Raw genomic sequence first — 18,405 nt, 5'->3', positions numbered from 1 at the left:
CTAAAGAGAAAGCTGGCTTCTAAAGACACATTTTCCTCTTTCAGGGTAAGCTCATGACTGCAACAAAACCCAGTGAGACCTGAAGCTCCCTGGAAGCACCAGCATTTTGTTTCCAACAACATAAATCCCCCTCATCTCACCTCTGTGTTCACAACACTAAAATCATCCAAAAATCACACAGACTTCCTTCCCATCCTCTTATGGGCCAAAGAGGGGGTGGTACCCAAAGTCCAGCAGTAATGATTCATGTCCCATCACCTGCTGCACTCCTGAATGCTGCCTGCTCCTGGGATCTAACCCCAGGTCTGACAGGAAAGCAGCAGCTGCAGCAGGAAAGCTTCACCCCCACAGGAAAGGCACCAAGGGCAGCTCCTCCAGAGCCTACAGGCACAAAGGTGATCTCTCAACTTATTTATGAATGAATTCTCTGCTTAGGACCTGTATTTGGAGCCCCATGGACTTTAGTCTGTTTACATTTCAACTCCAGGAAGTTTCTGCCACTGTTTGGGAGCAGAGAAAATGGCAAAGTAAATTAAACTCTTCCAAGCAAACACAGTCTACATGAAAATGCCAGATCATTGCATTTCATTTCACATATAATCTGCTGATTACTTCGAGGGTTTTAATGTGGTTTGCTGTGATAACAGATTTTTTTCATAACACCTGAGCAGTACTGAGAGCACCTAAATACCAGGTTCACATAGAAAATGAAGTTTAGCCTATTTACCCACTGCATTCAGTTGTGAATTTTTCCAACTGGTAGCCCTAAGATAGCACAAAGATAGCTGATATTATGATTTTCCTGTTCTTTACACTAACTGCACTAAAACAACAAAGTAAATCAAGAGTGTTTCTCTTTCTTACACAGATAAATAAAATCCAGGGTCTTTCTCATCATGACAGCTGATAGGCTGCAACTCAAACCTTTTAAAAAGCTGGAATCAGAACTTTTATCCCACAATCACAATGAAACCTTCCATGCTAAAGAGAAAGCTGGCTTCTAAAGACACATTTTCCTCTTTCAGGGTAAGCTCATGACTGCAACAAAACCCAGTGAGACCTGAAGCTCCCTGGAAGCACCAGCATTTTGTTTCCAACAACATAAATCCCCCTCATCTCACCTCTGTGTTCACAACACTAAAATCATCCAAAAATCACAGACTTTCTCCCCATCCTCTTATGGGCCAAAGAGGGGGTGGTACTCAAAGTCCAGCAGTAATGATTCATGTCCCATCACCTGCTGCACTCCTGAATGCTGCCTGCTCCTGGGATCTAACCCCAGGTCTGACAGGAAAGCAGCAGCTGCAGCAGGAAAGCTTCACCCCCACAGGAAAGGCACCAAGGGCAGCTCCTCCAGAGCCTACAGGCACAAAGGTGATCTCTCAACTTATTTCTGAATGAATTCTCTGCTTAGGACCTGTATTTGGAGCCCCATGGACTTTAGTCTGTTTACATTTCAACTCCAGGAAGTTTCTGCCACTGTTTGGGGGCAGAGAAAATGGCAAAGTAAATTAAACCCTTCCAAGCAAACACAGTCTACATGAAAATGCCAGATCATTGCATTTCATTTCACATATAGTCTGCTGATTACTTCGAGGGTTTTAATGTGGTTTGCTGTGATAACAGATTTTTTTCATAACACCTGAGCAGTACTGAGAGCACCTAAATACCAGGTTCACATAGAAAATGAAGTTTAGCCTATTTACCCACTGCAGTGTCCATGGTGAAATTGTGTGCTGCTCCACAGTTCTCAAAGTCCATACCTACAGGGTGGTGTATCTATCTTCATTTTAATTGCTTTCCAACTTTTACTTTGATTACTTATCTCAAACTTACCCAAACCCAAGGTTATTCGGATCCACTTTAAATTAAGTGATTGAGATAAAGAATTAATTGCAGTATAGTTAGATACTTATAGTCAGTTAAATACTAATTGAAGGCCTTACTTGAAACTAAATGCTACTGATTTTTTCTAATGAAAAGGCAAACAAAAGTTTAAAAAAAAATGTATCAGGCTTGTCATTATTTTTAAGCAGCTACTTGGTATATTTCTCTGTGATCTTCTTTCAAAAAAAGGCTTTTTAGTGTTTTCACACAGAAAATATCTACTCATTGAGCACTGCTGATTTAAATAACAGGTATCCTTAAGTTACAAAAATTGCCTCTAAGGAAAGTACTTACCCTGAAGAACTTTATGAAAATTAGACAGTATTATGATAATGAACAGAAAGAAGAAAAAAATACAGTCAAGGTCTTCTAAGACATAACTATACACTGTGTAATTTTCTCAGTGGAGCCTAACTGCTTAACTTGCTAAACCAAGCAGATGCAAAGAAGCACATGGATGACTTTAAATTGAAGGAAGGTAGCTTTAGATTAGATATTTCAAAGAAATTCTTCCCTGTGAGGGTGGGCAGGTCCTGGCACAGGGTGTCCAGAGAAGCTGTGGCTGCTCCTGGATCCCTGGAAGCATTCAAAGCCAAGCTGGATGGGGCTTGGAACAATTTGGGGGAGTGGAAGGTGTCCCTGCCCATGTCAAGGGGTGGGACAGGATGAGCTTTCAAGTCCTTCCAACCAAGGCCATTATATGATTCTGTTCAAGAAAGGCAAAATATACTTAGTGTATTAAAGAGTGAAGATTATTTCCCTTGGAATCACTCATGAAGTTATTCAAAAAAATCAAGTTATGTAACAAGTGTACCTCTGGCAGCATTTGTTTTTTCATGTGTCAAGAATAATATAAGCCATGCCATTCTGTTTGGCTTTTTTTGCCTGTGTAACAATATTACACATAATCCATAAAATATTGTTGTTTCAATAATTCTCTTCAGAGACATATCAATGTATTTTTAAAATACCTACAAAGATATTGTTACCATTTTTTTAACAGGGAAAACGAGAATTTAAACCACTTAAATGTTATTCAACAGACTAAGGATACACTCATGGAGAACGAAATTATTCTGAGAATTAATCTACCGTATTATTCACTAATTTACTTAATCACATTTGAGTGAAAGGACACTAGATTTATTGGTTTATTGTGGTCCACAAAGCAACAACATACTTACACCCAGAAGTCCTTGTTATTTCTCTTGTCTGTTTTGGAATTGAAAGCACTTACTCACATTAAGCTTTCAGAATGCAGATTGGTGCCAGGGCAGATCTCATCTGGGTCACAGTAATAAAGTCCATGGCTCTGCTACAGAGTTAATTGCCTGCTGCATCTGGTATTTCTGATCTAAATCAAGAACAATTCCAGGACCAAGGTGCCTAACAACCAGTTTGATCCATTTCAGGGGTCTCAGCCTTCGATTTTGTGCACATTAGCAAGGCAACATTCAGCAGAAAGCACCTAGATTTGGGGTTTGGATTTCAACTTTTCTGACCTGATACAAATCCATAAGCTTTTAACAAAAAAGGGTGCACACATCCATCAAATGGAGTGAGAATCTGGATGAATCAGGCATCAGTGGCTTGCTGGATGCCCCCAGCTGTGTGTCTGTCCCTGCCAGCAATGTGCAGTGGGGTGTCAGAATGCCCAAAATCACAGCTTAATCATCACATGGGGGAAGGACAGGAAATCTACACTCTGCTGGCACCAAGGGCCTCCTGCTAGCAAGGCAACAATCTGCTCATGCCAAAGATGAGGATGATCAAACTTGGAGGCAAACAAATAGGACTTTCCAGGAAGCACTGCTGGGCAATATTCAGTAACAGCTCCCAAGTGAGAAAAAACTCAAATTTATTTTAGGTTGTCCAGGGGGGTGAGAAAGAGAACTTCAAAGGCTAGAAAGTTTTTAATCAAAAATACCTCTCCACCCCTTTCCAGATAACTTTCAGCACCACACTGTAATTAAATTCTAAAGCTTTATTGTATTTCCCCACTCAGATCTAGGCATGCCATTTGTCTCAAAAAAAAAATAATCCAAATTATTATTTTTCCACATCAGTAGTCTTCAAGTATTAAAAAAGAAATTCTGACTGCAAGGTAGTAAATTTTTTCCCAGATACATCCAATATCAAATTAATAAAATTTCTATTAGCTTATTTTTACAGCACCTCTCCAACCATAGAAAGACAAGAGACAAAGCGTAATGGAGCAAGCATAATGCAAAATTCTTCACAGCACATTACTTACAAGTTTTTAAAAGCAAATGAAATTGGCTTTTACCCTCTTCCCTCCCACAAAGCACTCCAGAAATAACCAAAACTAGAGACACCTGAAAACTCTATAGATCCAAATGGAAAGAGAAAACAACCACCACAAAACACACATTAAAAATCTTCCTATTCTTATATTCCCAGAACTGTAGTTGTTGGGTGATGCCTTGCTGCACCATTTTAAAAGCAAGGCACTCACAAAAACCACAATGTAGACTCCTCCATGCTCCTGACAAACGAGCAATTACCCACAGGATAATTTTGTTGCAGATCACTACATCTGCACACACGCAGAAGTCCAAGCTGACAAAAACTTCATCAGGAAATCTCAGGGTCAGTCTATGATTTTACTCAGTCCTTGCTCAATCAAGCTTTCAACAGATTCTCAAAAATGAAGCTCAGGTCTTCAGGATGTGGTTCTGCCTGGTACCTAAATTTCAATCCTGAAGTCACCAGGATTCACACTCACCTCAAGAACCAGAAAAGTTCTGCTTCATTTGTGTTTTGTCCCCAATGCTGGGGTTAGGGATCCCTGTAAAGAATTCAAAGTACACCCTACTCTCTTTTAGTTTTTACATTCAACAAGAAACAAAACTATGAAAATTCATCTCAGCTTTAAGTTGCCCTTTTTCCTTCCTTCAGTGGGAAATTGGACCAAAAAGCCTGTACCTTTCCCTTCATTTTGTAAGATAAAAACAAGAAGTTGCACAGATGGCCACAATCCGCAGAATCCCAGGCCAAGAAGTCAGACAAAAATGTGACAACAGTGCAAATGCAGCCCCCTTTGCTCTGGAAGGGATCTGAACCTTCCTCAGAGTTTCAAAGGGGCTAGAAAAAATCTCCAGGAGATCAAAGAGGCCAACAAAAGTTTTCTCTGACCTTTACAGGCTTCTAGAAGACATCTGAAGTACGTGGTTCATTCAGTACAGGTTATGATGAAACAGATGAAATGAGGAAATGAAAAAAGAACTGATTGATGATCTGACTTAGGTGGCACAATCACCTTGCAGTGGCCAAACTCTTTCAGAGCTGAGCTTATTACAAAAGACTGACTTAATAACTACACTTTGAAGATACACAAAAAGGATCTAAAATATCTCTTCTTTTTTTCAATTAAATCAAGTAAGGAGCAGAGTCAGTGGTTTTGAATTTTTTTCCCCTTGAGGTATATCTTGATGGAAATCTAAAACTTGAAGGTTGCACTAAATTAAGCAAACAGGTTGAAGCTTCCTACTACCTTGAAAATCAGCCACTATATCTCGGAATCTGTTTACACTTCCAGACTGAAATCTGGAGTTGCAAGAAGTGAGGATGACAGAAGGGAATAAATGCCTTTTTCTCCTTCCATTTGACCTAAGGGATTGCAGGGGGACGGGATGTGGAACAAACCAAAAAAACCCAAAAGGACAATATTGGCATTTTCCCAAAAATTGAGTTGAAGCACTCATTACTGGGCAAACACAATAAAGGAGGGCTGAGGATGAAGAGAGTTAAAAAAGAAAAATTTCTCTGTTAAAATTGAGTTGAACCTAAAACCCTGCCACAGTCAATGTTGTAGCAGTGATCAAGCTGACCAAAATGTAGATTAATAAACCACATGTTTCATCCTAGAATCCTTAAGGGAAGAACATTAAGCTATTATATCCATTAATTAGTTAATGATTGATGAAATTTAGCTGTTCCTCATAAGAAGACAGGACTTGGGGGAGATAAAGGCACTGTTGGTCCTTACACAGTACTGTGACAGCTTCCTGTGATTTAAATTTCCTCCACTTAGCTAAAATCAGAGGTTCATCCAACCACACATGGAATAAATACTATTTTAATATTTCAAAAAGGAAAAACCTTAAAGTGAGGAATCAGCTTGTTCAATGACAGTTTCCTTTTGTGAATAGGAAATCCACTACCAACTACTCACCTGTGTGTTCTTACAGGAAAAATACATCCATCTCTACAAAAAGGAATTAAAATTCACTGACAATAAGCAACTTTCAGGTGAGTACGGAGAAAAAAGAAATTAGTTCAGCGTGACTTTAGAAACTGGCAAACATTATGCTCTTGTTCTGTCCACCAAGACCATTTTAATATCTCACTGACATTTGCCTACTGAAACATTTTCTATAGCTGACATTTTCCCAAACACCACGAACCTTACCTTGGTGGAGACACAGTTTCTCTGGCAGGATTGTAATAGGATGACACAGCTGTTGCCATTTACAGATATAAATACAATTGACTGTTATAAAGGAGTAGAAGCTCTCTTGAGCATGCAGAAAGAAAAGTTTTTTTCAAAAAAAACCCAGTAACTCCTTTTCAGAGGAACTTAGAATTTCAAGCATTTGTCACACTCCTACTTCAAACACACAATGCAGAGCTAAGGCACAGTAAGAAAATAGCATCTAATCCTTCTACAACTTGCTCAGAAATGCAAATAGACTTAACAGGGGGTTTTAACAAAGTAAGAAATGTGATTAAAATATATTTCTCGGTTCATGAACTTCAGTTTAAAAACTGAAAAGCCAAACTGTTCACAAGTTAAAACGCTGCACTCCCTCAAGGATTTTCTTCTCCAAAATCTTTCTGCAGTCCCAGAGGTTTGTGGGCAGTTCTAAAAGTCTCTGAAGTAGATCAAAAGACCCCACAGACTTGTAGCTATTCCAAAAAACTGTAGGCCATGTTCAAGGGGAAACACTTCAGTGCTGGGCTCTGTCCATGGACACAGCAGAAGACAAACTTCACCCTAAGGAACTTTTACAGAAATACAGACAAAGTAGATAAAATCCACCTAAAGGTGAGGGCTATGACATGAAGCTTTTCTTCAAGAAGGTTCCAGAGAAAGCTTCTGATCTCACAGCCACATGATTCCTTCCAATACTACACCTCTTCTAGCTGACCAGATTGTTTCCAGAATAGAGAACAGCTCTCACCCACTTCAATACAAATTGCATTTAATTTTAAGCTCAAATTTAAGGGAAAACTTCTGTAGAGTCTTTGCTCAGCTACTGCAAAAGCAGATTGGAGCCAGGCAGCAAACAAAGTGAAAATTAAAGCAAAGAGGAAGAATTTCAGTTAAGTCAGAAATAATACATAATACTTAGATGCGCATCTTGTGGTAATAGCGCCAGAAGTTGTGGAATTATTTTTAATTCCATGAGAATTACTCATTTTTTCCTTATAGTCTGTATTTTGCTTTTTTTCATATTCTTTCCCAATAGGGAAAAGGAAGCTAACAACGTAACTCATTTATACAGCAGTCTGGGGAAAAGAGACTCTCTTCAGAGAAGGTAACAACCACAGAAATGACATTTTCATAGATTTGAAGAACACATAAACAGCTACTTCCTCTTCAAAATCTGTACAGACCCTGCTCTTGAGTTGAGAAAGCTGAGATCTTAAGTTTTAGAGCCGCCTCTTTGTATCAAACACCTTTTATGTCAAAGAGCATAAATTGTCAGGCTGAAAATATCCAGCAGGCTCCTCCTCTATTTCTTGTCCTCATTGTCACTGCCACATGCAACCTCTGCAAATGTCACAAGTGATATCTGATTTTGAAGCAGCAAATTTAGATCTTAGAGGATGTCACTGAAGAGAGGAATATCCACAAAAGATTTTTTTTTGTGCTCAGAGCAACGTACAGGTCTTTGAGCTCAACATGCCAAAACTACACAATTTTCTAGAAAGCTGCATGTTAACCTTATTCCTAGGAGAAGAAAGGAAGGGGAAAAAGTAGCTCCTTTTTCAGGCACAAACCATGACGGCTCAAGCAGAAAGAGCAATTAAAACCAAAGAAATCTTAAGAAATCTTTGTAATAGGCATCTTAAAATATATAATTTGATAAGTGACACATTTGGAAACCGTTGATCAGCTCTGTTGTGGACTATCTTACCATTAGGTACAGAAAATAGTTTATCTGATGAAATTCTAATACTAGAGATACCTGAAAAAACCCCAAAATACCTATATAAAAATGTAAATCTAAAATCCCTCTTGCCATTCAAAGTAAAGTTGCTCATTTTCATTTCAAAAGGCACATAAAAAGTAGCTCTGGCTTTCTTGTATTACAGAAGACACCAAACATATTTTTAGCACATGAAGTGGAAGGAATACCTTAACATACAACTATCGAAATTTATCACCCTTCTTAAAAAATAAAAATTCTAAACTCTCTTTTTCTATGCAATTCAGTATTTAGAACAGCATTTTTAGCATTTATTCACCAAACTGCTTATTCAGAGCAGACCTTACATATACACATGCTTTCTCACATCACACCTACAGTTTGTGTAAAGCTTTTGTTCCCCAGAAATTGCAGCAAAAGATGAAAGGTGATATTTAACTTGCTAAAATAAATCACATTTCTCTCCAAGGAACATCCCCTTTGCTGTGTGCATGTGTTCCAGAGTGATGTCAGGCTTACATAAAATTCCCCAAATAGTCTGGGCTTTGCACTGATCACTGCCACCTCCTAACTAGATATGAGTGGCCCAGAGCTGTGTCCTGCTCTGCCTGCTGAGGCACTGCTGCTTCTCTGTGGTGCTCAATCCCACAAGGATCAAAATGCCCACACTGCAGCCCTCTGGCACAGGAACAGGATGAGGAAGCAAGAGGAGAACACAGACACATGAAATCATTCTCACATTCTGAGAGACTGGAGGGAAAAATCCAGAATGTGACAGGCACACCTGCTAAGTGGTTCTAAAAATCACAGCAGAGCAACAGAAGTGTTTCAGAGAAATCCTTCTCCACCCTTTCACCCCGTGCTTCCATTCTGACACCTTCGTAATCAGTGCCTGTTGGGGTTCCAACCAATCCTTCACACTTCACTTGCTGTTTATAGACTCTGCAACTGGAGCTCCACATTTCAGTGAGCCAGCACCTCCATTGTCTTTTTTTTTTTATTGTTTTGGTTCAGCTAATTGTACAGGGGGGAAATAATTCCAGACTGAAATCAGGAACACACGCACATAGTTATCCTTCCCAGTATTAAAAAGACTTACACATTATTATATTTGCTCAGCAGCACTGCTTTTTTGTCACACACTCTTGTTTCACAGCAAATTAAATGCAGCTCTGGAGTTCCAAGTCCCAAAAAAGTACCAAAAGTGCCAAAAGATCAAAGCTGCACCATGTGGTAGGGTATTTGCATTGATCATGTAACCACAACACACACATAACTTTCCCCTCCCCAAATAATTTATTTTCCTTAGGGATAAATGATATTTATTTCATTCCCTATATTTCAGAACAGAAAGTGGAGCATAGCAAAATCTAAAGACCAATAAAAATGACAATACTGGCAGGCAAACAAAACTGTCAGTGCACTGTGCAACGTACCAGGAAGAACATACAAAGTATTTCCTCATGTTCTTGAAGTTTTTAAGTTTTCCATTGACCAAAAAAACACCTCTCAGTCATCAAAAGGAGAAAACAATTTACACTTATGCAATAGGTATGTAATTTGTATGCATTGATGGTTAAAAAAAAGGACAAAAATGTAAAAAAAGCCCTACCCTAAAAATATAGTTCAATGATTTCAAGATACAGCATGGTAACACCATTTTTTGTATGACATCTCTGAATCCTGGATATATCGAGTGGACAATAAAGGAAAACATCTTGCATTTGGGAAATTTCAACTATTGTCCCTTACCTTCTTGGAGTTCTCAGTTTCATTTTATTTGCTCAATACCAAAACTATTTAATGTAGATTTCTCAAAGGTCCATTTATTCAAAACTCCACTAGTGATGTACTGTTTATTCCTGTACATAGTCCATTTTCACTTGATGAAAATAAATGTGCAGTAGATACACTCTAGAAACAAAAATTCATTAGCAGTAAATACCGCCTTTAGAATTTTTAGCTTTGTTATTAAGAATACATTACTTCAGGGAGTCTTTTGTAAGAGGAACCTACTGTGCCACTGTCAGCAATTATGCAAAAGAATAATGAAATATCGAAGTCCCAAGTGATACTCAGGAAGTTACAAGGTTTGGATGGCAGTGGGAGTTAGAACATCAAGTTCTTCACCAACTGCCACCTTCAGACCTTAAGGAAGACAAACAAATGCAGACCAAAGTCCACAGGACCCACAGGGAGTCAGGGTGATTTCTCTTAGAACCTCTTGTTTATTTCACTAATAAAATTATTAATAATATATTATTCATTTATTCATATGATTTGGTCAAATAAGAGATGTGACCCTCTCATGCTTTTTTTGCTGCGTCCTATGAAAACAAGTCACAGGATTCCCTGTATTTTCTGGAATGCAAGCCAGGGAGCATTTTCACGCCGAGCAGCCTTCCACATGGTGGCAACGCTTTCCATTAAGTAATGTAGAAGCAGTGACCACATTATAAAGAATTAAAGCAAAATTAAGTTGATAGCCTGGGCTGGACATGCTACCAACTCATGCCTTTAAGTGGGAAGCCTTCCAGGCTGGTGTTTTAATAATGATTTGTTTTTAGTAAGCAACTCCTCTGAGTTCAGGTCACACAAACCAGAACTGAGCACAATGAAAAGTGAAAACAAATTTGCTGTCAGACTGAAAGACTAAGGAAGAGAAGGACAAGGTCAAACCTTTTTCTTACTGGGGAATTGTCCTGACATTTTTATCTTGTATACAGAAAACACAACACACCACCAGAAAATTGCACAAATGTAAAATAATTTGCACAAAAAGCTTTTGACCATTATGGAGTTAGATCATAAAAGGATGATTTTAGTCATATTATTAATAGTAATACCATTAATAGTAAATATTAAAAGCAATAAGAACAAAGGTCTTCAACCTTTCCCAAAGACGACCTGAACTCCAAGGAAGGAGTCCTGCAACCTCAATCACTTATAAATGATGACCTGATCATCTGACAAAAGACTCCCCCCTCAAATAATGCAGAGATTTAGGTGATGATGGCAATCCTTACCCAGATATCACATTTCCGGGTGCCAAAAATCTTCCAAGTTATTCCTCTGTGACAAAGCTACCTTTCTTATGCTTGTTTCTACAGTCAAGACCCGACTTTAGTCAATTCAAGAATGTTTAAAGTCTCATATCACTCAAAAAGCATACTGTAAAAATTACAGTATTTTGACAGTCTATACCAGAATCCAACCAGTGAATTCCCCAGCTTAGCAATGAAACACTTTCCAGACATAAATTTAAGAAATTTAAGTCATTTGCAGGAAAAATAGTGAAAAAAAAAAAAAGGGGGGGGGGAGTGGAAGATCAATGAACAGGTAGAAATTGTAGCATCAGAATTCCAGAACTGTGAGAAGATAATTTTATTTAATCAAGAGACCTCCTTGATGTGACACAGGATAGGGAGGACTCATACACTGACAGTAATTGGTTTTCCCTCATTTAACGTCAGGGTGAAAAAAAAAATGAAGTCATGGATAATCTAACAATACATCAGATAATTTACAGACTTGATAAGGTTCTTGACAGCATCCAGGTCTTTCATATTTCATAGCATTCTTATTGCTACACATGGATTGAATGGATGGTAAAAAGTTCAGTGTATAGAAACTGCAGCAAAACAGTACAAATACAGGAGAACAATGGCAAAGAATCTTAAATAATTTCTTTCTTGACCATATCAGAGATACTTGAAATTGAGCCTGCAAAAAAAACCAAATCAAATTATTGTGATAATGACAAATTAGCAGTGAGTAAAGAAATAACCTTTCATGGTTTTTTTTTTTTTAGACTACATTTTAAGTACCAGAACTTTAAAATTTTAAAGTTTTAACTCCTTTTCAATCTACCTCTCTCATAGCTATCAAGCCTCTCAGACACATCAAGGAAGATGAAGCAGGAGCAGCAGCAGTAACTTTCACCCATTTATCTGCTGAAATTTGAACAAATTCTCCTCATGCCATACCTACATGTACTCCTAATATTTCTACAAGTATCAATGGTTTCCTAACAAAGTTATGTGGAGAACAGTTACAGCCTTTCACCAAATGAGGACCAGGTGGTATAGCCCAGTGAGAAATCCTTTGGAATAAACCATGATTTCTCTTGCCTAATAAAACAAGAGTCACAAAACCTTATCTAAGGGGTAGGAAGATGCTCTACAAACACTTTGCTCAAAATATTAAAAAGGTATGGGAAGGGAGGTGAGGGTGGAAGTCAAGAAGGAAAAAAATTATAGAAAAGAAAATTAACTTATTCCCAGAACTAGAAATCATTCTGTATGATGTACTCCCGCTATATTTTTAACCTTGACACTTTCATTAGTCTGTGACATATATTAACTAAGGATGAACAGCAGAGCATGACATGATTAAATACTTAGCAATGCAGCATTAAACTCATTAGGTTATACCTCCACTACCAGCAATACCACCCTCTGCAAGAACAACATTGACAGAAATGAACGACATTGACAAAAAAGTGTATTTTCACGCATTTCTCAATTCATCACACCTGAGCTTTAACCCTCATGTTCAACATCAATGGAGCAAGATCACTTCACTATAGCAAGGGTAGGTCAGGCTATGCAGGTCTGCATTGTAAAAATGAGGATATATTCCTCAGAAAGTCACATGCCAACAATCTAAATTCTCTGTTGCATAAACTACACCTTCCTATCATGAAGGCATAACAGGAACACTCATGGATTGATGAAACACTTGGCAGATGGCCACTGCTACCAGGGACACCACCACCATATGCCATTTTCATGCTATTCCTAATGTTTTCAAGCCATGATTCTTCCACTCTTTTTTGTTGCACAAAGCAATAATAAATTTTCAAAGCCACAAAAATGTGAAACCTGACATTTCCTGCTGCAGCATCAAATCAGCTATAACACACATTCAGCCCTTCTCTCTTGGCAGTAGCCAAAATTAAAAGAAGGTATAGATAAAGAAACAGCTCTTACCCATTTACTTGTTCAACTGTGATACAATTGACATTCTTCTGTGTGCTGCATGTACAGGCACTGTCAGCTTTTTCTTAATTAGTTACCTGGGAACAACTACATTGTTCTCTCCTATGTCAGATGGAGCTACAGTAGAACAGCCTTGTGGCACTAAGAAAACTCCTTCACAGTCCAAAGAAAGTTGGAGGATAGAAGACTACAAAATATAATCACTTAAAGACATATTTATGAATATTTATTGTCTCTTTGTTAGTCAGCAATCTTCTACTCCTTGCACATTCTTCTGGCCTTCATACAAATAATGTCCACCAAAAAGCCACTTTTAAAGCAGTAAGAAGAAAAATTAACAGATTCTTTTTTTTTTATTAGGGTATTTCAAAAGGAAACCTCTTCTGGTTTCTCCAGAGTTCGCCATTATTCTTTTAAAATTCCCAATCATCGTGTCACCCATTACATCTGCTATTTCATAATTAAACTTGGCACCTGAGATCAGTAAATTTATGTTGCTAGCTCTCTTGGTCACAGCAATAAAAACCCCCAGTTTTGTTTCCTTTTTTCAAGAAGGACAGAAGTAGAAAAGAAGGCTTTAAGGTGTGTCAGAAGCGCAGAAGAGCAAAGGAATGCTTTGAAGATATTTTCTTGAATAAGAACATTTTTCAAGCTATACGTCAGAAATGGAGTTGCAGAAGAAAACCATTTTACAATAACTGCATGCTTTGATTCTGACTGTATTCTTTCTTCTTGCACATGATGTCTTTCTAAAAGATGTGAGCAAAATCTCATTGACTCTTTGCCATAATATGCTTGCTTTATGTATACCAGCTTCCTAATGAGCTGGCACATTAGTCAAATGCAATCAAGGTAATAACCTAATTCAGGTTTAAAATATTATCAAGATGTTTTACAAATTGACTCAGTATTTAGCTATTCAACATACACTTAGAAAGTTCCTTTCATGATGAGAATAGCAAGGCACTGTAGAAAAAGGGGGGAAAAAGGAGCCAGCAACACGAGACTTTATAGTTGTGCCAGGCTGCCTGAAACACCTGACACTGGTTGTGCACTCATCTGGTTTTTCAACTCATCCACAGAACTGCTGATCCAATACCCTGGGCAGGGAATTTCGAGGCCTAGGGAATAGATGACAAGGGCTCAAGCACCTGACATCTTCAATTTGCATTTGGAGATGATTAATAAATGACAATCTATTAAATATATGGTACTGGGTGACGTGGAGGAAATGAAAGTTTAGCTCAGCAGGACTGAGATCAGGGAAGATCTTTGAGATTAGAAGTAAAATATGAAGTGAAAAATTAAGCAGAAAGCAATATATTTAGGCAGTGACTAGAACATACTCCTCAGCTGGAATTAACCAGAAGCACTAATATATTCAGTCCTCAAACTATTAAAAAACCTGCTCATTCTTAAGAGAAATCATTTATCCTTTCATGCACACTGAATAAATCCCCTCATCCTAGGAAACAGAAGTTACCTAACTGCCTGTGAAATCAATTGTTGTCCCCTTCAGACTCTCAGGGCAAAGTGCATGAAGTGCAGCAAAGATCTTCTGTTAAGATCATCCGCTGCCACTCTTGTTAATTACTGAAGGTGTATGGAGAAAAAAACTCCTCTTTTCAGAAATGGCCCATGAGGTTCAGTTTTAGGCACATTCAAAGAAAAAAAATCCAGCCCTCTATTTAGGAATCTGAGTTTTATTCTGGAAGTTAACACCCCTTGTAAAGCCAGATCAGTTAGACACATCCAGCCACTGTGACTCAACACCTCTGACACCTCATTTCAAGCAATGCCATTGGTGTCTAAGTGTCCCCTACATAAGGCACTGGTGGAAAGGCACTCAAGTTTCACTGTGACACCAGAGCCAAGTTAATGTCAGTATTATCCTCTTCAGAATTTCCACTACTGCATTCTCTTCATGCCACAGGTACAATTTTCCATATTATTTCTAACTACAGGATGCAATAAACACCAAACTGAAAAAAAAATCTACTAGGTTACTCTACTAATTTACTCATCACATACTATGAGAAAGGTTGTATTTGGTCAGGACTCTAAAGTTGTCCCCTCTCTTGTTTTAATCACAGAGACCTTAAACACCTAGTTTAGAAATAAGATATTTAAGACAAGCAAACAATTTCAGAACTCCTGAAGACTGAATTTTGTCTAAATTCCTTGTTGAGCAGAAAACCAAATGTTGCAGCATGCTGAGACAAATAATATATCTGCACACATACCACTGGCATGAAGAGAAATAGTTATTCACTGCCATCACTGCAACCTCAAATCTGTCAGACACCTTTCTTTTCACAGCATTCGTCCAGGAGATTTTTATAATCTTCAATGAAGTTAAAAAAAGCAGGGTTTTTTTGATCTTGAGAGACCAAAATTTTGCATCTTTTTTTCCTGTTCATCTATTTTTTTACTCTGCTTCCTATTTCGTCCTCTGACATTCACAAGCAATATAAATACTAAATTGAAAATATTCATGTTAAACTGTGGACATTTGTAAAGACATATGGCTGTTATAAAACAGCACTAAAATATCCAGAGATTGGGTCAATACCCATGAATCCCATCAATGACTGCCATTGATTCTTGGATTCTTTTAGAGCAGAGATCCTCAGACTTTTTAAATTCCTGGTTTCATTCTAATGCTTCTCACACTGTGTATTTAGTATTAACATTGCCTCTGGGGAAACTGCTCTTTGCAATGCCTTCCAACTCATGAAGTACTTTGAAGCTTCAGTAAAAATTATGGCTTTATAACAAAATAAGTCACAAAAAGAAGCAGAGCATTGGAAAAATAGGAAATTAAAATTTAAACTTTTAAAGTTTTATCTCCAGAACTAAAGTTTAATAGAACAAATAATCCTCCTACCTGAGCAGGGAAAGTGACAACAATAGATTTTATGGGACTTCGCATAATAATGCTTCAACTAACTTTATTTTTGTTTTGTTACCAATAAATATAATGTATTAGAAAATGCAGAATACATCTGGCTAGTAAAAAAATCAGATTATTGTTCTCTTTTTTATTCACTTTTGTGTTAGCATTTTAGTGCTAAAAGGCACAGCTTAAGCAAAAATAGGTTTGTGCTTTTAGAGGGCTACAGGTACAGAAAACTGTGCCCTTGTTAATTTTCAGGTGTATCTACCTTTTGGTCTGGTTCTCTTTTGTTGATGTGTTTCTTGAAATCTGGTTCTAATATAGAGGAAAATAAATTACACGTGAAGCTTTTTTTTTTCTACCAAGGAAAGAGATGGCAGGGGGCTGTGGGAAGGGGAAGAATACTAAAATATCTGGGCAACATTTTAAGGTGTTCCTTCATACTACACCAAGGTATTCACATTAATATTACTTGTGCTGTGTTTATTTACTTTCAAGAGTCTGTACTCAATCTTGGCTGTAGTAGAAGGTCAACACTGACTTGAAACTTTGGGAAAATATTCTGCATTTCTGTAAGAACATGGCAATGCATTTCATATAATTTACAATCATTGTACCTTATAAAGATACGAAAGATTAAATTTCGCACAGAAACATCAATTAGTAATTAAGTTTAAAAGACCAAGATTCCAAGTGCCTAAATATTAGAAATTGGGCTCAAAAACCATGAATTTGGAAGAGTTAATTCCCAAGAGAACACCTTTTGTTCTTTTACTCCTGTTTTTAATTACATATTGCATCTGAATGCCCCCCTTGAAGACATTGGCTGAGTGTTGCTAAAGCCCTCAAAATAATTGCACTGACCCTCTTAGGGGTTCATGCCATTTCTAAGTCAGGTACCAGATTAACAGTCCAGTATTAACTGCAATATTTCAGCTCATCAACAGCTGAATTTCATACACAGAATGACTGGGCTGTCCATGTGACTCAATTCTATAAAATAATCTGCTTTAAACATTTAGTCACACTCCAAGACTACAAGCATTATCTGACTGCAGAATGACTGGACTGTCCATGTGACAAAAATTCTATAAAATAACCTGCTTTAAACATTTAGTCACACTCCAAGACTACAAGCATTATCTGACTTCAGTTTGGATAATGAATGAAGTGTGAAGTTTTATATGTCCCATTATCACATCACTAATGTGACATTTACTAGGTGTACTCTAAACCCCCTTTTTTGTAAATAATCACATTGTGGGATGAGTAAGTACCTATTAAACCAGTCTAAATTATACTCTTGCTAATTAATTATCAGCTCCTCAACGTTTCTGTTCTGTTTATAGCTAGTCATATATTCTCCTTTCTCATACCTTGCTCCTATACGAATTATGCATCACTCCAGCACATCAATCCACCTGACAGCCTTTGTATTATTGTCATGCCAGGGGGTTTTCTGTTTCAGTTTTTTGGTGGTGGTGGTTTTGGGGTGTTATTTTGGAGCCAGAACTCATAGCTGTTTGTAAATGGGAAACAAGCACCTCCACAGATACTCATAAGACTTCACATTCAGCAACGTGATGTGATATTGGGTTTCATTCCTTTTCTTTTTTCAGTGGCATTCACCTAACCCATGAAATATTACTTAAATCAGTGTTCTAAAACATTTTTATTTCTGGTTTTACCCAAATTTTTCCCCACATCCTCCAGAGTATCTGCCAAAAAGGAACTCCTTTTGTAATACACATCTTCCTCTCCATCTACGAACCTAACCCAACAAAATCCCTGCTCAATGAGGTGTGTATGTACCAGGTTTTTATGAAGTAGAAGAAAAAAAAAAAACAAAATTCATACCCTGTTCTAACTCCTGGTTAATCCTGTGGCCCTCCAATAGCCACTATTTTTAGCAGCTCTGCTCCAAAAATCTTCCAATAATGCCAGAGTTTCCAAATACTTCCCAAAACTTCCAATACTACCTGAGGGAGAAGACTTTTCTCCACCCTTCCTGTCACAGCAGTTGGGTCTGCTCTGGAGCCAAGAACCTGATTGGGATACAGCAGGCTTGCTATGAAACCTTGCTCCATTTCACCTTTTAGGCTGTTTCTTTCATGCTGCTTAATACCTACACCAGTTTTTGAGAATTATCCATCCCTGGCACGACGAGGGATAAACCCGCAGCTCCCAAGGAGTTCAGAGCTGAAATCCACCACTGTCCAAAACTCACTGACCCCTCAAGGTACCTTACAGTATTTTCTGCACACCTAAACATAACAGGGCTGAGCCCAAGACAAATGTGTGTCCACGTTCAATCTGCTGATAGAGCAACTCAGGCAGTGTCAGGAAAGCTCCAGGATCCATGGATTCTGACAGCCACCACAGACCCAGTTTCAGTGGATGACATTTTACACATTCCAGAGGTGTTATTCATAGGATAGGATCTCTT

Source organism: Pyrgilauda ruficollis, unplaced genomic scaffold (assembly GCF_017590135.1).
Source record: "Pyrgilauda ruficollis isolate IOZ18807 unplaced genomic scaffold, ASM1759013v1 scaffold50, whole genome shotgun sequence".
Classification (NCBI taxonomy): domain Eukaryota; kingdom Metazoa; phylum Chordata; class Aves; order Passeriformes; family Passeridae; genus Pyrgilauda; species Pyrgilauda ruficollis.
Note: the sequence above shows the minus strand (reverse complement) of the source record.